Source organism: Jaculus jaculus, chromosome 12, assembly GCF_020740685.1.
Source record: "Jaculus jaculus isolate mJacJac1 chromosome 12, mJacJac1.mat.Y.cur, whole genome shotgun sequence".
Classification (NCBI taxonomy): Eukaryota; Metazoa; Chordata; class Mammalia; order Rodentia; family Dipodidae; genus Jaculus; species Jaculus jaculus.
In genome coordinates, this window is record NC_059113.1 from 93165503 (window position 1) to 93186618 (window position 21116).

Below are 21116 nucleotides of genomic sequence, written 5' to 3' on the forward strand. Positions count from 1 at the left end.
CTTAATCAAATGATAGCCAAGTCTTTCTTTTCTGATGTGACTTAGCACAGCGCTGAGGCTCCCTTTGCTTCTGATGTGATTTTAGTGATGCCCTCCCCAGAGGTCAAGATCAAAAGGATGCAATAGGCTGAAATAAAGTGTTTCACAACAACAAAAGGTTTTCTTATAATTTTTCTCTTGAGACTAGACTGTCTTTGAAACATAAAAGAGTGGCTGAGAAGATGTCTCAGTGGATAAATACGCTTGCCCTGCAAATTTCAGATTCCCCAAACCTACAGGCATGGTGGTATCCCAGTGCTGGGGAGGCAGACAGGAGAATCCTTACGGCTTACTAGCTAGCTAGTCTTGCCCGATCAGTGACCCCCCCATCTCTAAGTTCAATAAAAGACCCTCTCTCAAAAATAAGGTAGGGCTGGAGAGATGGCTGAGCAGCTAAAGGTGCTTGCTTGCAAAGCCTGACTGCCCAGGTTCGATTCCCCAGCCCCCATGTAAGCCAGGTGCACAAACTGATGCATGCACCTGGAGTTAATTTACAGTGACAGGTCTTGGTATGCTCATGCATGCTCTGTCTCTTTCTCTATTTCTCTAACTCTTTCCCTGTGTGTGTCTCTCTCTCTTCCGAATAAATAAGAATGAAACAAAGTTGAAAGAAGGAAGGAAGGAAGGAAGGAAGGAAGGAAGGAGGGAGGGAGGGAGGGAGGGAGGGAGGGAGGGAGGGAAGGAAGGAAGGAAGGAAGGAAGGAAGGAAGGAAAGTAGACAGAGGCTGAAGAAGACCTCTGACATCAGTCTGAAGTCTACATGCACACTTACACAGCCCAAAGAAAAAGAAAGGTTTCAAGCAAACACTACTTGAAATATTTGTACCCTAGCATCAAGTGCCAAGGGCAGCGTGCGCTGTAATGCATTAACGTGCAAGTGGACACACTCCGTGGGGTAATATGACTTGGGCGGTATGACACACTGTGTCTCAATGAGTGTCTTATCTCCACAATTGCCATTTACAGAGTTCAATACACAAAACTTCTGTCAACTCCCAATTATTTAGAAGCGATTACGTTTCCAGTGCTCTAATATCCCTTGTTCCTTTCTCTTGTTCTTTTAAACCTTTTATTTTCTCACTGCCTTTGGAAGATGAGCAGAGAAATTCTGCACAAGCTGGTCTAATCTATTGTTAAAAGTCTGGTAAGAAATATTTCAGCTATAGAACGCAATAATTGGATGAAATAGCAGGTACAAGTGGGTAAGAGGAGCGCTCTAGATCTAAGTTTATGTAATAATTCAATCTTTGTTTGTGATCTCTAATGTTAGTCAACAGAGGGAATTAAAAGTTGCCAGCATAAAGAAGTTGACAGCTCAAAATGAGCTGAGAGAGAAAGCAAATAAAAAGGGTTTAGAATATTCTGGGCTGTCTTGCTATAAAATAGATTCATGTTTTCACATTTTGATAAGTCTGCATCTAGGCATTTTTAAAGTTTGACTAATATTTTGCCCTTAGGGGGAATGCGAGGCAATGATAGCCCTTCCTTTTAATACATTTTTTTTTTTTTAAGGTAGGGTCTCGCTCTAGCCCAGGTTGATCTGGAATTCACTATATATAATCTCAGGCTGGCCTCAGACTCACAGTGATCCATGTACCTCTGCCTCTGGAGTGCTGGGATCAAAGGTATGTGCCACCATGCCCGGAAATACATGGGATTCTAAAGGCAAAAATAGAATTCCGAAAGTTATAAGGACACTTACTATGAACACAGTTGAAGATAATCCATACAACCCACTTAACCATGTCACACACTGGTGTATTATTCTCACCATCACCACCAGCCCTTATGCTAACAAGGCACCAGGAAACGGGATGTTTTCGGTGCATCCTAAGAGACCTTCAAGCAATGCCTTTTCCTCCCAGCTCTCCTTTCCATAAGGCATTATCAGTCAAAGCTACTCTGCAAGGGACTTGGCTGTGTGTTCCTAGACATTAAGAGAAGAATGGCCAGCATAAAAACTCAGGCTTGCTGGGCGCGGTGGCGCAAGCCTTTAATCCCAGCACTCGGTAGGCAGAGGTAGGAGGATCGCCGTGAGTTCGAGGCCACCCTGAGACTCCATAGTGAATTCCAGGTCAGCCTGGGCTAGAGTGAGACCCTACCTCACACACACACACAAAAACAAACAAACAAACAAAAAAAAACACCTAAAAGCACAGACTTAGAGGAGACACCCAAAACACTAGTCTGGCTCATTCCCAAGGGCCCCTGGACAGTGTCTTATGAGCCCTTGTTGATAGCATAAAATGGTCCTTTCAAACACAGATCAAACCCAGGTGTCCACAGAGGAGAAGAGTCAATGCGATGTCTCACAGGCCCAGGCTATGGCCACGACATCACCCCTGTCTCCTTAGATCTAGAGCACTCCTCTGTCTACCTGAGCCCTGAGAAACCATCCACTTACCAAGGAACATTGTCCTGCCAGCCGGATGCAGAACCCTCCCCACCTGGAGTTGTATAAATGTGTCCTGTGAGCAAAGTCCTTCCTTCTCCCACTGTCTCACGCCAAATGGGAAGGACAGCAGCTGTTACCTGCCGCTAATCTGGACAGTCCCAAGGAAAGGAACTGCTATGTCTAAATCCCTGTCCCAAATCACATTTGTTTTGTTTAAAAGCACATTCAGACAGCCAGCTTCTGACCACAGCATTGGTCAGTGCTGGGAGAAGAGCTAGGAAGAGTTGGAATTGGTTTTGCATGTGCCTGGTTTTTGGCAAAGGGCAGATGTCTCCCTAGCAAGGGGAGAAGGATGCTTGAATCCAACACAGTCTAGCACTTTCTGCCCCCTCAGACAATATGAGCCGAGGAAGCTAGCCCCTGCTAAAGGGGAGTGTTATCCAATGATACCCCAGCACTCAGGAGGCTGAGGCAGGAGGATTCAAGTTTGGGGTCAGCCTGGGGTGCACAGTAAGATTCTTTCTAAAAAGGGCACCCAGTAATAGCACATTCGATCTCAAAGTGGGTCCCCAGAGGACACCACTGTAACAGTGACAAGAGGAAAGAAGGACCATCCTTAGTAGGATGTTGTCACAGTCAGCTTCGTGTTGTTGGAATAAACCTCCAAACCACACACAGTTTATGGAAGGAACAGGATTTACTGGATCCTACAGATCTAGGGGAAGTTCCATAATGGCAGAAGAAGCTGGCCCCCTGTTGCAGTCCGGTTCTCATTGCTGGTAGAAATCACCCGACCAAGAGCAGCTTCTGGGAGAAAGATTTATTTTGGCTTACAGGCTTGAGGGGAAGCTCCACGATGGCAGGGGAAGAAGATGGCATGAGCAGAAGGTGGACATCACCCCCTGGCCAACATAAGGTGGGACATAGCAACAGGAGGGTGTGCCAAACACTGGCATGGGGAAATTGGCTATAATGCCCATAAGCCCGCCCCCAACAATACACTCCCTCCAGGAGGCATTAATTCCCAAATATCCATCAGCTGGGGATCTAGCATTCAGAACACCTAAGTTTATGGGGGACACCTGAATCAAACCACCACACCCCCTTTCACAGGTCCACGCGGAGAGAAAGGCCAGCAGCAGCAGGAGCAGGCCCACTCCAGGAACCCCAGGCAGAGCTAAGCACCCTGCATACTTTTGGCTGGAATTCCAGATCTGTTCCCCAATTGTACCTTGAGGCTGGACCTCAGGATTTGCCCACAATGACACCACCTCCAGCCATAACTGGAGATCTAAGTTACAAATTTTAATAAACTCCGGAATCTACTGGAGGACAAGCGTTCAAATTACCCCAGGTGTGGTGGCTGAGCACGTGCCCAGTGCCTCAGAGAGAGCCCTGGCACTGATGGTGAGTGATGCAAGGTGAGAGACTTGTTCCAGAGAGAGGGATGATCTCACCACAAGGCCTAGTCTCCACTTCCAAAAAATCCCAAGAAGCCGGGTATTGTGGCTCACGCCTTTAATCCCAGCACTCGGGAGGCGGAGGTAGGAGGATCGCCGTGAGTTCGAGGCCACCCCGAGACTCCATAGTGAATTGCAGGTCAGCCTGGGCTAGAGTGAGACCCTACCTCAACCCCCCCCCAAAAAAAAAAATCCCAAGGAAAGGAGTATTTATAAGCAAAACACTGGTTTACAGAGCAAGTTTCCCAACCTTTCCTTGTCAGTATAAATGAGACCATCCACATTCAAAAGAACACCCAAGAGGGACTGCCGTGTTCCCCACACAGGATGAAATCAGATGCATGAAGCCCAGGTCCTGAGTCTTTGTCCCACTAAGGACGGAGGAAAACTCAACGTCCCACTGAGTCGTGAGAAAGTACAGGAGACCTGGGACACCAGGGCAAGGGCACTTCCATCACTATAATCTGCCTCATGTTCTAAACCCAGATAGTCACTTGAAGGCTGTGAGTTTAAAGGCTTCTATGCCAAAAGGGGGCTAGAGTCCAGAGCAAGGTTGAGGGTTTGGCACAGAGGGATCAGTCTCCCCAAGTGCACTGTATGCCCACTTATGCCGCTGAGGGCCCCTTCCCTCCACTGGGTATCTTATCCTGCTGCTGAAAGCCAACCTTTTCTCCACTCCCCTCAGCCTCAAGATCTCCATTTTATCCCTCTTCCCCTCCCTCACCCGTGGTCACTGTGATAATCTGTCTAGGACAGACAAAAGGAAAGCTACCGACCCTTCGCCCTGCAGCATAAACTCGCCTGAGACAAGGACCCTCAAATGGTCCCTCGGATGAGAATTGGGGTTCAAGAAGGATGCACACGTGAAAGGCTGGACGCATCACCCTGCCGCTGACCCATGATCTTTCATGTTGGAAGCCAGAAGGATGCCCTCTCCTGGACAATGTCCCTGTTGCCTGCCACGTCCACACCTTTTGACCAGCTGACACCAAGCCCCATGATACCTTCTCACAATGCGGAAGGTGATCAACTCGATCACCCCCTCATGGGGGAGAACCCTGACCTAGGGCCGAGCCAGAAACTCTTGCTGGCAATCTGATGGGGTTACACACACAGCAACTCGAGAGCAGTGGGGAAAAATGTCAACTAAAACAGGCTGAGGAAATGGTTCAGTGGAATGTATTTACTTTCCACGTACGAGGACCTGAGTTCTGGTCCCCAGTGCCCATGCCAAATGCTGGGCATGGTGGTGCATGCCTATAATCCCAGTGCACAGGAAAAGATTAGGGGGTCCCTAGGGCTTACTGACTAGTTAAATTGGTGAGCTTTAAGCTCAGTGAGAAACCCTGTCTCAAAACATAAGGTGGATTTTGCTGGACGTGGTGGCGCATTCCTTTAATCTCAGCACTGGGGAGGCAGAGGTAGGAGGGTTGCCATGAGTTCGAGGCCACCCTGAGACTACATAGTGAATTCCAGGTCAGCCTGAGCCAGAGTGAGACCCTACCTCAAGAAAACAAAATACTACTACTACTAATAAGGTGGAGCATACTTATGAGAGCATCCGATGTCCTCTGGCGTTCACACACGTGTGTGCACACATGTTCACGGGCACCCTCACACTCATATGCACTCACACACAAGGAATATGCATTCACACATACATGCAGACAACACACACATATATACAAGCAAGCAAGCAAGAAAGCAAAATAACTTTAAGGACAGTTCATGTTTTACATTCAATATGTTGGAAATATTATTTCACTGACACAGTCTAAAAATTACTTGTGCTGGGCGTGGTGGCGCACGCCTTTAATCCCAGCACTCAGGATGCAGAGGTAGGAGGATTGCTGTGAGTTCGAGGCCACCTTGAGACTCCATAGTGAATTCCAGGTTAGCCTGGGCCAGAGTGAGACCCTACCTTGAAAAACCAAAAAAAAAAAAAAAAAAATACTCGAGATATTTTGCATTTCTCTCATAGATGTCTTTGGTGCATCTAGTATATGGTGTATCATATGCAGCACACATCAGTTTCAACCAGGCACCTGTCAGGTGCCCAGGAACCACACAATGGTGGGGTGTTCCTGAAACGGGCAGCGCAAGCATGTACCAAAGGAAGCAGAGGTGGTCAAGTATGGCAGCTGTGGTATCCCATGTGCAAGATAATGTAAGGTGAGGTAGTGTGGCCAGAACACAATAGCGAATTCAGCCCACAGCACGTGTGTACCTACCGTGCTTGCCCAGGGTCGGGCATGGTTCTAGTCAAGTGACTGGTAAGTTATCTCACTGACACAACAATGCCATACCAGGAAGTCTTTATTGTGCAATATGGTTTATGGTGAGCAGCCTGGCCTCTCCGTCTTTCCATGCCTGACTTCACAGGGCTCTCTGGCTATGACAGACAGCATTTCCCACTGTGGCTTTCCATTGAATGATGTTGTATCCTCATCTACAAGATAAGCAAAAGGGCTTGCCTGTCTCCATGTCACAAAGTGCTTGTGGTAGCTCAGTGAAGCGGTAAATAAAACCCAGCTAGCCTGTGGCATGGCATCCCATGGGGGATTCCAGACTGGGCACAGACTTTTGGGGCTAGGCAGAAAGGGACAGCCCTTAAGGGAGGGAATCTTAGGATGAGCGGACGTCACACCCTCACCATGCCTATCCCAGTCGTAGGGGTTAGTGTTTGTCCGTCTCACACAATCAGATCTCTCTTGAGTGTGCACCCTGCCCGGGTGTGGCTGGAGTCGGCCTCTGAGCCCAGGCCAATTGGCTGGGATATCTGGAGCAGGTGTGCCCAGGTGAGCTGAGCGCAGACTCTAGGATATATATGTGTGTGTGTGTGTGTGTGTGTGTGTGTGTGTGTGTATGTATGTATGTATGTATGTATGTGTATGTGTATGTATATATATATATATATATATATATATATATATATTTTTTTTTTTTTTTTTTTGAGTGGAGGGGGGCACAGAGAAGGTCCTCCTTGTCCTCTCCTGCCTTGGAACTGCCTGGGTCTCTGAGCCAGGAAGATTATCTTTCCCACCCTGGCAGACATGCTGGGGTGAGAAGGGACACTTTTTATTACTGTTTTTACTTTTAATCTCTTTGGAAGTGCACTTTTGGTATTTTTTAATCTATCTATTTATCTATCTATCTATCTATCTATCTATCTATCTATCTATCTATCCATTTGTTAATCTAAGGTCCACATTCCTTACATGGTATATTTCCCTTCTCCCACTTCACCTTCCCTTCCTCAGCCCTTTCCCTCAGCATATCACTGTGATATCTGGATAAAATGTGGTGTTTTTTATTTTAATCCTATTTTTTATGTGTGTGAGAGAGAGAATTGGCAAACCAGGGCCTTTTGCCACTGCAATTGAACCCTGATGCGTGCGCCACCTTGTGTGCATATATGTCTCACCTTGTGTGTCTGGCTTACGTGGGTTCTGGGGAGTCGAACCTGGGGCTTTAGGGTTTGCAGGCAAGTGCCTTAACTGCTAAGCCATCTCTCCAGCCCCAAAATGTGGGGTATTAAAGATCTTTTTTTTTTTTTTAGTCTGGATTGGCCAATTTTTTGGTTAATTTGCAGATATGAACTCAAGGCTTGGGGTTCTAGGAAGCACCCCAGAACCCAAAATTTATCTGTTACAATATGGCACACAGAAAGGGCTCAAGGCACATTTTGTCCAGGGAAGGAGACCATGGGGCTCCTAGAGGCACCCTGCGGTCCCCACAAGCTGGTAAGAGAGTGTGACTGTAAGAGAGAGTATGCAGAAAAGCAAGGATCAAATCTGGGGAGAGAGAGTGAAGATCAGCAGTATGCAGGTGTTCTAGTCTCAAACTTCTAGGATGAAAGACCAACAGTGTATGCCCAGGAAGCAAGAAAACATTATTACTTCACAAATATGCTTGGAGTCACTTCACACTAGCAATTTGGCCAGATTTGCAATGTGAATAGGGCATGCCATTATCATCCTGCAGCCCTGACTAAGCACAGTTATATTAATGTCACATGCAGGATAGTTTTGTGGTAAGCTCCATAGTCACCAGTGAGATGGGCTAACCACTTAGTTTCCCTGTGGGTTGTTTCAAGTATAAAAGGGTTGAATTAAACTGGGCTGCAGAGATGGCTTAGTGGTTAAGCACTTGCCTGTGAAGCCTAGGGACCCCAGTTCGAGGCTCGATTCCCCAAGACCCACGAAAGCCAGATGCACAAGGTGGTACATGTGTCTGGGTTCGTTTGCAGTGGCTAGAGGCCCTGGCACACCCATTCTCTCTCTCTCTCTCTCTGCCTCTTTCTCTCTCTCTCTCTCTGTCATTCTCAAATAAATACATAAAAATTAAAAAAAAGAAAGAAAAGTTTGAATTAATAATCTCTTAGATTTCTTCTAGCTAGAGAAGTGGACATACACTCAATGTGTTATTTAGCCATGAAATTCCAAGAATGAGCTGCACTTAGATGGTTACAGGACATGGATTGAAGTGTGACCATCGTTACTGCCTCACGATCCCTTCACATGCCAGGGCTGGATTAAGAGCAACCTCAGAGGACGTGGTGCTCCCGGGGTCTTTGCAGATGGAGGACGTGCCTGGTAAATCATGGCAGAACATTTTTCCTCTCTTCATACTGTGGTCATGAATTTCCATTGAAACTAACCAGTGTTTTTTTTAATATTTTATTTTTATTTATTTATTAGAGAGAGAGAGAGAGAGGCATTCCAGGGCCTCTTAGCCACTGCAAACAAACTCCAGACTCCTGTGCCACCATCTGTATCTGGCTTATATGGGTCCTGGGGAATCAAACCTGGATCCTTAGACTTCATAAGCAAGCTCCTTAACCACTAAACCATCTGTCCAGCCCCTGAGCAGTTATTGTTTATTTTATTTTATTTTATTTATTTATTTGAAAGCGACAGAGAGAGAGAGAATGGGCACACCAGGGCCTCCAGCCACTGCAAACGAACTCCAGATGCATGTGCCCCCTTGTGCATCTGGTTAATGTGGGTCCTGGGGAATCAAGCCTTGAACTGGGGTCCTTAGGCTTCACAGGCAAGTACTTAATTGCTAAGCCATCTCTCCAGCCCTGGGCGGTGTTTTTATACAGACATTGTCTAATATAGATTTATGTTTTTGCCCATTTTTTTCTTTTTTCTTTTTTTTTTCTTGACAGCTCCCATACTTATAGACAATAAACCATGATAAATCCCTCCCCTCCCCCACCTTCCCCTTCACAAATCCACAAAGAATTCCATTGGAATTTTAATGGGGATTGCATTAAATGTGTAGATTGCTTTTGGTAAGATTGCCATTTTCACAACATTGGTTCTTCTGATCCTAGAACAAGGAATGTCTTTCCATTTCCTAATGTTTCCTTTAATATCTCACTTGAATGTTTTAAAGTTTTCATTGTAGAGATCCTTAACTTTCTTGGTTATATTTATTCCAAGGTACTTTATTTTTTATTTATTTGAGGCAATTGTGAGTGGGACTGATTCCTGTATTTCACCCTCTGCATATTTATTAGTATATAGAAAAGCTTATTATAGATTTAGAAAAAAAAAGTAAATAGAAACCCCAACATTTCTGGAGTGGTGGGACAGTCTGTGTTAGGTGGGAAAAATTTCCTTAATTCTCTTCAAGATCAACTTTAATTTACACAAAAAATGGGAAATCAGGGCTGGAGAGATGAGTTAGTGGTGAAGGCATTTGCTTGCAAAGCCAAAGGACCTTGGTTCGATTCCCCAGGACCTACATAAGTCAGATGCACAAGGTGGCACATGCATCTGGAGTCCATTTGCAGTGGCTGAAGGCCCTAGCATGCCCATTCTCTCTCTCCCTCTTTCCCTTTCTCAAATAATATTTTTTGTAATGGGAGATCAGTGGACATTGAGTAGATAAGCTGGTTTTTGCTTTTTCTCAGTGCTCCCTTAGACAGTGATAGCAATTCCCTTTTTGTTGGTAAGACATACACCTGATTAGAAACAGCCCTAACCAGCCCTCCGCTACACAGACACGAGAGCGGACCGGCCTCATTCACTGCTCCTCTGTTCCCTGCCCCCTGTTTGGGAGCAGTTGGAGCCGGCCTTTGGGACAGCACCCAGCATCCCAGAATGCTGCACCCACTCTTACTGCTGGCCCCTCGGGTTTGCCAGTGGGACAGACAGTGCCTGGTGACATGGAATCCCACGAGTCCTCCACACATGCCTTCAGGACATTAGGGTGGCCAGCCTTCATGAGCTTGCTGCTCCAACCAAGGTGGCACCCCAGGAAAGCTGGGGGACATACCAGACTTCCCAGTGCTTCCCCCTTGTTCCGCATAAAAATGCTCCCCTAAGCTGAGCAAAATCCCCTTGAGTGCAGCACCCTCAACAGCTTAGCAGGTGTACCGCAGGCCAAGCCAATAATGCCAATCTAATGACGTCTCCTTACTGCCGCCTTATCTTCTTCCCTCGCTAGACTAAGGAGTGGCAGTACTTGGCACTAATATGCCTCCTTCTACCAGTGCACCCATGCTTTCCTCCCAAAGTCCAATTCACATAGGTACTACTAAAGGGGTTAAAGTCATGCAGAAAAAATAAACTCTCATAGTCTGAACAAATTCCAAACACGACAGTTTGTGCATGTGTTGCTTTGCTGTTATGTGTAGAAATAACAGGGCTGGAGAGATGGATCAGCAGTGAAGGCGTTAAGGCATGTGCCTGCAGAGCCTAACAACCTGCGTTTGACTCCCCAGTGCCATCTGGAGCCAGATGTGCATGGTGGCACAAGCATCTGGAATCCGTTTTGAACAGCCAGAGGCCCTGGCATGCCCATTCTCTCAGTCTCTTATTTTTCTCTGCTTGCAACTAAACAAATAAGTACTTTTAAAAGAAGTAACAGGCCGGGCATGGTGGTGCACTCATTTTTTTTTTTTTCTTCAAGGTAGAGTCTCACTCTGACCCAGGCTGACCTGGTATTCACTATGTACTCTCAGGGTGGCCTTGAACTCAAGGCGATCCTCTTACCTCTGCCTCCCGAGTGCTGGGATTAAAGGCGTGCACCACCACACCCAGCTATGAGTCCCTATCTGGAAAAACCACACACACACACACACACACACACACACAAAAGAGGAAATAACAGAATTTGAGGGAATGGGGAGATGGCTCAGCGGATAAAGCCCTTGCCTCGCAACTCTCCTTGAGGACCCGAGTTCAGACCCCCAGACACCACATAGAAGCTGTGAGCTGTGACTGGTTTCTGGCATCCCAGTGGGCCTCTAGGGAGGTTGGAGGTGGAGACAGAGTGGTAAGTGACAGCAAGAAACCCTGCCACAAACACAAACGACCAGGGCGCCGAGAACCCACCAGAAAGCGGTCCTCTGACCTCCATGTAATCACACTGGCACATGTGCACCAATGCCCACACACACACACACACATACACACACACACACGTAAATATTTAAAAAAGAAATAACACATCTCCAGAGAAATAACAGTCCCAAGCAAGATTTACTTTATGTAGCCGAGTCTTTAAAATTATATATAATTTGAGGGGCTGGGGAAATGGCTTACTGGTTAAGGTGCTCCAAACCCTAAGGACCCAGGTTTGGCTCCCCAGAACCCACATAAGCCAGATGCACGTGGTGGCACATGCATCTGGAGTTAGTGTGCAGTGACTACGCATGCCCATTCTCTCTGTCTAATAAATAAATAAATAAAACAAATTATATATAATTCTAAATATGTTTTTCAAATTGTCTTAAGATTTCTGCTTTGGTCTTTATTTATTTACTTATTTAGACAGTGTGGTGATTTGATTCAGGTGTCCCCCACAAACTTATGCGTTCTGAATGCTAGCTTCCCAGTTGATGGAGATTTGGGAATTGACGCCTCCTGGAGGGAGTGTATTGTTGGGGCGGGCTTATGGGTGTTATAGCCAGTTTCCCCTTGCCAGTGTTTGGCACACCCTCCTGTTGCTATGGTCCACCTTATGTTGGTCAGGGGGTGATGTCCACCCTCTGCTCATGCCATCGTTTTCCCCTGCTATCATGGAGCTTCCCCTCGAGCCTTTAAGCCAAAATAAACCTTTTTTCCCACAAGCTGCTCTTGGTCAAGTGATTTCTGCCAGCAATGAGAACCTGGCTGCAACAGACAGGACCTTACAATATATCCCAGGGTGATTTAGAGCTCATGACTGTCTTACCTCAGCCTCCCAGGTCCTGGGATTACACACATAATTCCATTTTAAGAAAAGCTTTCATCATTTGTGAATTTTCTATGGAACTTGACTGGGCTTGGGATGCCTAAGTAACTGGTCAAATATAATTTCTGAATGTGTCTGTTAGAGTTCTGGAAGAAATCAGCTATTGAATTGGTGGTCTGAGAAAAGTGGCCCGACCCCAACATGGGTGGATAGCGCCCCGTCTGCTGAGTACCCAAGTAGATCCAAAAGACAGAGGATCACTGGACGTGCTGACTGCTTGAGTTGGGTTACTTACCTGCTGTGGGAGGTTCTGATCTCAGACCTTCAAACCCGAACTGACATCTCTGTCACCGATGCCTGGTTCTCTGGCCTTTGAACCAAAGTGTCAGCTTTCCTGAACTCTCCACCATGGGGAGGGCAGAGCTGGGATCTCTCAGCCTCTACAGCATGTGAGCCAATAAATCTCTTCCCGTCTATATTCATGTCTTTATCTATCAATGGTTATTTCCATGTCTCATATTAGTTTCATTTCCCTGAAAAATCCTAACACACTGCATGTGTTACAATTTTGTTTCTATTAGTGTTTTTGTGGGTGGCACGGACACCCCCCCCCCAAAATATGGATGGCTGAAGCAGCATCAGAGCTTCCTGACAGCGCAGGAAAAAGGCAAGCATCCTTAGCTGAGTGCGCATTACCTTAACAGGCCCATGAAGGAACACAGGTTAAAATAATGCAAGGAGAACTAGATGGCTTCTAAATTGCCCGAGGGCCCTCCCCTAAAGGATTCTAGTGTTCTCCTCTCACCACGTGGAAGGGGGGGTCGCCTCTGAAGTCCCATCATTGGGTGACGGAAGTGTGATGGGGATGCCATTCTGGTCCAAGGATGACCAGATACTGGGAGGACCAGGCAGGCAAATGAATGACAGAATGGTGATGAGAAACAATCTTGACAGACCAGAGCAATGAGCTGCATCTAACAAGATAAAATTAAACAAGGACAAACGTTAAATGCTTTGCTCAGGTCAGAAGAAAAATGACATCAACTCAGTATGGGGAAGATGGCTCACCAGCAGAGAGTGAGCAAGTGAGAGAGAGAGAGAGAGAGAGAGAGAGAGAGAGAGAGAGAGAGAGGGACTGACTAGGCTGTAAGGTGAAAATACGCCACAAAATGGAAGCAGAAAAAAAAAATATTAGTACAATGTTGTCTCCTGAACAAGGGATATAATTATTCTGTTATACTCAGAGATTTGTAGTCTAGCTTTGAAGTCAGAATCTAGGCACTGCACTTTATTTCCATGGGAGATATGTTAGGTGGCGTCATTAAAAATAAATTTTTGAAAAAGCCAAGGAATTATTAATCACCCCCTTCACCTAACAGCTATTTCCATTGCTTATATATGTTTCATGTTGCACACTATGAACAGAAGAGAAAGAACACATGTAGTTGAGGTGTATTTAGAGAGGAGGGACCAGGTGGCTTATGGGCTGCAAATTGTGCATTTCAGGGGCTGGAGAGATGGCTTAGCGGTTAAGCGCTTGCCCGTGAAGCCTAAGGACCCCGGTTCGAGGCTCGGTTGCCCAGGCCCCACGTTAGCCAGATGCACAAGGGGGTGCACGCGTCTGGAGTTCATTTGCAGAGGCTGGGAGTCCTGGCGCGCCCATTCTCAATCTCTCTTTCTCTCTCTGTCACTCTCAAATAAGTAAATAACTGAAATTTTTAAAAACTTGTGCATTTCAGAAGAGTGGCTGAGGAGACAAAGCTTCATCTTGAAGGAAGTTTGTGGTCGTGTCCTTCAAACACTGAGGGGCTGAACAGAAAGCACTAGGCTTGTCCACAGCAAACTTGACCATCATAAATATAAATAGAATAGTATTTGCAAAATATTCAGAAGACTGCCTTCTCTTCTTAAAAATATGAATTTATTAAATCTTGAGCTGGGGGTGTAATTCAGTGATAAAGTGCCTGCCTAGCTTTGTGCAAAGTCCTGGACTTAATGTCCACTACAAGAAAGAAAGGAGCAGGCTGGAGAGATGGCTCAGTGGCTAAGGCATTTGGCTGCAGAGCCTAAGGACCCAGGTTCAGTTCCCCAGTACCCATGTAAAGCCAGATGTACAAAGTGGCACATGTATTTGGAGTTTGTTTGCAGTGGCTAGAGGCCATAGCATGCCCATTCTCTTTCTGTGTCTGTTTCTTTCTAACTCTTTGCAAATAAATTAAAAAATAAAAAGTTTTTAAGAAAAAGATAGAAGAGAGTGGGGGGGGAAGAAGAGAAAAGCTTTTTAAGAAAATTATTTTAGCCAGGCGTGGTGGCACGTGCCTTTAATCCCAGTACTTGGGAGGCAGAAGTAGGAGGATTGCCGAGAGTTCGAGGCCACCCTGAGACTCCATAGTGAATTCCAGGTCAGCCTGGGCTAGAGTGAGACCCTACCTCAAAAGACCAAAATATATATATATATTTTAGAGAGAGGGAGAAAAGGAGAGAATTGGCAGCCCAAGGCCTCTGCTTGCGCCACCTAGTGGGCATGTGCGACCTTGCGCTTGCCTCACTTGTATGTCTGGCTTATGTGAGATCTGAAGATTTGAACATGGGTCCTTAGGCTTTGCAGGCAAGCATCTTAACAACTAAGCCATCTCTCCAGCTCAAGAAAGGGTTTTCTGAGAGTTAGGAAGAAAGAGGGAGGGAGAAAGCGAGAGAACAAGAAGGGAGAAAAGGAAGGAGAGACGGAAAGAAAATTGACTTTACCCTCATAAGTTTAGAAAACATTACTGTTTGATTACTAGTAAAATATCCACTTTCAGAGACAGGAGTTTTTGGGTAAAGACGATGCTTTGAGCAAAGATGGTGCAGTCAGCACATGGGCTGTTCCACAATGTCCTCTGAGCCTTGGAGGATGTGTTCTAGATGTCTCGGTGTTGAGCACCCAATAGTCCAATGTAAATGTCTTACTAGTTGGTATGGCTATATACAAGTTGATAACACAGAATATCTGCCCAATTTTATAGATTACTAAACTGGGGGACTATCATAATAATACCATTACCATCATCTTCACCCATCAACGACATCCTGGCAGTTCCCTTGGGACAGACATTGTCTCTCTGACACTGAGTGTGGCATGTCCCATTGCTACCAGAGATGGGAGTTAACCTAGAAGAAGTAGTCTTCTGTTTTTGTTTTTCAAGGTAGGGTCTCTCTCTAGCCCAGGCTGACCTGGAATTCACTATGTGGTCTCAGGATGGTCTTGAACTCCCGGTGATCCTCCTACCTTGGCTTCCCAAGTGCTGGGGCTAAAGACGTGCACCACCATGCCCAGCATAATTCTGTATTTTTGTAGATTCTGTTTTTTTTTTTTTTTCTAGGAATGGTTTCAACTGGGAGATAATTATCCTCAAAGGATAAAGCAACAGGGCTGGAGCTATGATTTAGCAGTTAAAGAGCTTGCCTGCAAAGCCAAAGGACCCAGGTTCAATTCCCCGGTACCCATGTAAAGCCAGATGCACACAGTGGCACATGCATCTGAAGCCCTGGCACATCCATTCTGTTTGCCCCCTCTCTCTCTCTCTCTGGTGGTTTGATTCAGGTGTCCCCCATAAACTTTCTGTTCTGAATGAGGTTCCCAACTGATGGAGATTTGGGGATTAACGCGTCCTGCAGGCAGTGTATTATTGGAGGTGGGCTTCTGGGTGTTATAGCCAGCTTCCTCCTGCCAGTGTTTGGCACATACTCCTTTTGCTGTTGTCCATCTGATGTTGGCCAGGGGGTGATGTCCACCTTCTGCTCATGCCATCATTTTCCTCTGCCATCATGAAGCTTGAGTCTGTAAGCCAAAATAAACCTTTTTCCCCACAAGCTGCTCCTGGTTGTGTGTTTTCTGTCAGCAACATGAACCTGACTGCAACTCTTTCTCTCTCTCTTGCAAATAAGTATTTTTAAACGAATAAAGAAACAAAATATGACCCAGCCACTCATCCTTCATCCCATCTGTTAATACCATGTTAACATCATGCAGAAGCAAGCCTGTCTCTTCTTTATTTGGAAAACTCTCCGTTCATGTGAGTATCTGGGCTTCTTGACTTATTCACTGTGTAGTCTCAGGGTGGCCTTGAACTCACAGTGATCCTCTTGCCTCTGCCTCCCAAGTGCTGGGATTAAAGGCGTGTGTCACCATGCCTGGCAAATACTGACTTCTTTTTTTTTTTAATATTTTATTTTTTGTTCATTTTTTATTTAGTTATTTGAGAGCGACAGACACAGAGAGAAAGACAGACAGAGGGAGAGAGAGAGAATGGGCACGCCAGGGCTTCCAGCCTCTGCAGACGAACTCCAGACGCGTGCGCCCCCTTGTGCATCTGGCTAACGTGAGACCTGGGGAACCGAGCCTCGAACCGGGGTCCTTAGGCTTCACAGGCAAGCGCTTAACCGCTAAGCCATCTCTCCAGCCCAAATACTGACTTCTTAAAATACACATTTCACGCTTTTCCCCACATGTGAACACAGCCTGCCACTGGATCAGGGCCTTTTACACGTGTTCACATGCCGGACTTTCCCTCATCATTCTCAAAGTGGTCAGTTTCAACAAAAAGGTTTGCTGTGGTTTTTAAGTTTTCCTTAGGTTTCATACTAAGCTGAAAAAATATGCTAAGACCAAAAAAGAGAAGAGGGACCTGCAAGCAAACATGGAATGAAACGCCGTCAGTGTGGGGTTCACAAGGCCTGGCTGGACTTAGGGTGACCGCACAGCAGCCGGAGACAAGTCTGAGTCAGGCCTGTGGGAACGGGAGGAAGACACCTTTGTTTGGCTTTCATGTTTTACCCATTGTATGGAAAGGTTGTTCTTACTTTCTGCATTTGGTTTTGGTTTGAAACCTAAAAATGTATCAATTGGAATTTGTAATTTAACCTGGCAAAAAAAAAAACGTGCACAAAAAACAATACATCCAGACCGTTTGTATACTGTGAAGGAACAAATCACTACTTTTTTTGCATGTATATTACTGAAGCATGTGCGCACATTTGCATGTGTGGGAACATGGGACATGTGTGTCATGCATAGGCCAGATGTCTTCCTTAAATCATTCTCTACCTTTCACTAAACCAGCTAACGAGCAACCTCTGGGACCCTCCCCAGCGCTGGGTTTACAGGCATGTGCCACTGTGTCCTAGCTTTTACACCAGTCCTGGGTATCCAAACCCAGGTCCTCACGCCTGCACCGCAAGCACTGTCCCTGAATCCCTCATCACTATTACAGTCTTTAGTCCAGTGAAAGGACTAAGACGTTGGGAACCCAGTTCTCTTGACCCCAGTCTCACTGGCTAACCCCATCTTAACAAAGGATTCCATTTTCTTCATTTATTTACTAGAGAGAGAGAAAGGCAGAGAGAATGGGCACATCAGGTCCTCCAGCCACTAAAAACGAACTCTAGATGCATGTGTCCCCTTGTGCATCTGGCTTACATGGGTCCTGGGGAATCAAACCGAGGTCCTTTGGCTTTGCAGACAAATGCCTTAACCGCTAAGCCATCTCTCCAGCCCCAGGATTCCATTTTCAATACAACTGCTGCCCACCCCCCACCCCCGGTCTCCATCTAGACTTTTTGCAGGATTGCTAAGAATTTCTTTAGGGCTGGAGAGATGGTTTAGCGGTTAAGCGCTTGCCTGTGAAGCCTAAGGACCCTGGTTCGAGGCTCGGTTCCCCAGGACCCACGTTAGCCAGATGCACAAGGGGGCGCACGCGTCTGAAGTTCGTTTGCAGTGGCTGGAAGCCGTGGCGCGCCCATTCTCAATCTCTCTCTCTCTCTCTCTCTCTGTCTCTTTCTCTCCCTCTATCACTTTCAAATAAATTAATAAAAAATGAACAAAAAGAAATTTAAAAAAAAAAGAATTTCTTTAACACTATGATTAATTTCACCAGTTGGGTCAGGCCATAATACCCAAACCCTATCCTGTGTGGGGATTTTCTAGATGAAATTAACACATGAGTAAGCAGACTGAATGGAGTTCCTGTCACCATGTGGTGGACCTCACCCCGTCAGCTGAAGGCCTTAGATGAAGAGGAAAATTTAGCACAGAAGTCTGGTGCAGGCCTGCCCTGCAGATGTCGGACCTGGCAAGCTTCCAGTTACGAGCCAATTCTCTACAGCTCTCTACATACATGCCATCACGTGTTTCCATGGAGAAGCATGATTAACACACACACTGTGGTGTTATCAGTATTTCTGGTTTTCTCTACAGAACATATGAAAGGACTACACTTTCCTGGAAGACTTAGTCCCAGCCATGTGAGTTGTTTGGGGTAATATTAAATGGAAGTGACTGGCATTGTGTCTGAGCAAAAGCATTAAAGGCCAGGCACGATTTTTTTTCAAATTTTACTTATTCTCAAGGAAAAGAGAGAGAATGGGTACACCAGGGCCTCTAGCCACTGCAAACTGCGGATATACACACCACTTTATGCATCTGGCTTTACATGGTACTGGAGAATTGAGCTCAGGCCATTAGGCATTGCAGGCCAGCGCCTTAATTGCTGAGGCAGCTCTCCAGTCCTCAGACATGATGCTTTCTGCTGTCCGCCTGTGGCCGCAAGCTCTGACCCTGTGTTGACAAAATTAGGCGCTGCTTTGGCAGGTGACTGCAATGAGCAGACCTTACCTACTGACCCCTGCTAATGGAAGCAGAAGCCCTTGTTTCAAAGCATTGATTTGGAGATTATCCAAGACATCAGGTTTTTGTTTTTTTTGGGGGGGGGGGTGTGCCACAGCCTACCAGGAGCTGGGCAACTATGCACATCACAGATGTTCAGCCTTTTCCTCATTGTGACATGTCCAGTAAGATGCAAAAAAAAAAAAAAAAATGAAATAGTGACTTGGAAGAATGTATGTATGTATGTATGTGATGATTAAAAAAAAAACATTTCTCTAAAATGATTTTATGTGAGCTTTTCACAAACAGATTTTTCCTTTAATCCAATTACAGGTACATTTTATCAACCCTACCAGCACCCATTCTATTATCGAGCTTGAATCGAGGCTATATGAACTTGACCCTTGAAAATGACCATACTTCAACTGTTTTGGTGTCTCATAAGTGTTTCAAGTCCTAGAATACGTCTGTTTCTATTTGCTGTAATCCCGCAACTATTAAGAGGTCTACAATACTAGATGATTTCAGAATTACCTAGTCCTGTGTTTATCTGGAACTGCAAGAGATGAAGACAGTTGGTATGATCAAATCCATCCGGGATGATGAAACTTAAATTCTCACCATGTTGTCTCAACTGAGAGAGCACGGTACCACTTTCCCCCACAAATATCCGCATCTGGGGCTGGAGAGATGGCTTAGCGGTTAAACGCTTGCCTGTGAAGCCTAAGGACCCTGGTTCGAGGCTCGGTTCCCCAGGTCCCACGTTAGCCAGATGCACAAGGGGGCGCACGCGTCTGGAGTTCGTTTGCAGAGGCTGGAAGCCCTGGTGCGCCCATTCTCTCTCTCAAATAAATAAATAAAAAATTAAAAAAAAATATCTGCATCTGAAATCTCCAGGTGGAGGCCCATGGTTCATGGGGGGAGGGGACTCAGACAGCATCTTCTGTACTCTTCTTCTATGCCCAGGGCATAACGCAGCGCGCTTGCCCACAGATGCCCAAGCCATCTCTGCCCTCGCTTTCCCAAACCCCTTCACAGGGTTACTTTCCCATCTTCTCAAGAAAGGAGGCAGGCCGACAGGCACAGAAGCATTACTTGGGGCCACCGCCGGGGTCCCGGCATACACTGGATGTACACTGTCCACTCCTGCAGCCACGTAGGTAACTGGGTTCCAGTGGAGTCCTGGCTGGCTGGTCCACAGCTGCTCAGTGTTGCAACATCATGCATTGGCTCAACAGGCCGCAGCTACAAGGACTCAAGCCATGGTTCGATACCCTGCACACTCAAGCAGCCGTCACCGCCCACCTTACCAGATGCTGCTCGGCTGAACTTCCCAAACAAAGCCATCAGGGCAGACAGAGAACACCTGCCTTTCTCTCCTCCACAACTTGTTTATTATGTAGAGAAAGATCCCCAAAGTTAATGTAGGTCTGCCATGGAGAATACCAGGGGCACAGCGTCGCGGGGGTCTGCCCCCAACAGCAAGCTACTCCTCCAGGCGCTGATTCACTCGGAGCGCGGACCTCAGTGCAAAGGACAGGCTGGCCTGCAGGCAGGGAACAGCCGCGATGGTTATGCTGCCCTCCCCCCAGAGCAAGGTGGCTATCAAAGACACTTTCCCCTAGCAGCTGCTTCTACTGAAGCAGATTATAGCCTCTGGGGTGATAGGCCCCACACGCCAAATCCACACTACTGCTTACAGACCCAAGGAAAGCCCTTGGGCATTTCTTACTACGTGTCACCTAATTAGGAACTCCTAGCGCGCAGTACATACTGCCTTGCACGAGGCGCTCAAGATGTGAGCCATCTCCGAATGCCGAGAACATGAAAACCAGACCACATGTCTGCCATCTGTATTTGTACTTGTCAACAGCTCTGTTTGGGGATAAACACTTTTGAAGTAAGAATCAATCCAACTTGTTGAAAGATTAGCCAAGAAATAGCTCGAAGTCCATTGTGAAGTCAGATAGTCTAAAAATCAAGCACAATGGTGTTTCTTGAGAAACGTTCCATTTGGTCATGGCCCAGGAGGAGGGAGGCAGCCAGGGTTTGGGGGCACACAGACAAGGGGAATATATTTACTCGAGTGAGAAATTCTTCAACCTAGAACAAACGTCTTTGCTAGGATCCAATTGGCAATCATTCACTGACCTCTAGGAGACCACAGTTAAGGAGAAGCAATTTTAGCATTTACAGTTTCACAGTTCTACTCCGTGAAGGTATAGACAGGGGACAACTTGGGCTGGTCCACTGCATAATACAGTCTTTTATTACCATAAAAATGGTAGCCCTTCCTCAAGTTGATCTTGATTGAAAGCAGTTATATGGGTGGAAACGCTTTTAAACTGGGAGCTGCAAGGGGAACGCAGACTCCAGTACCATGGGCGCT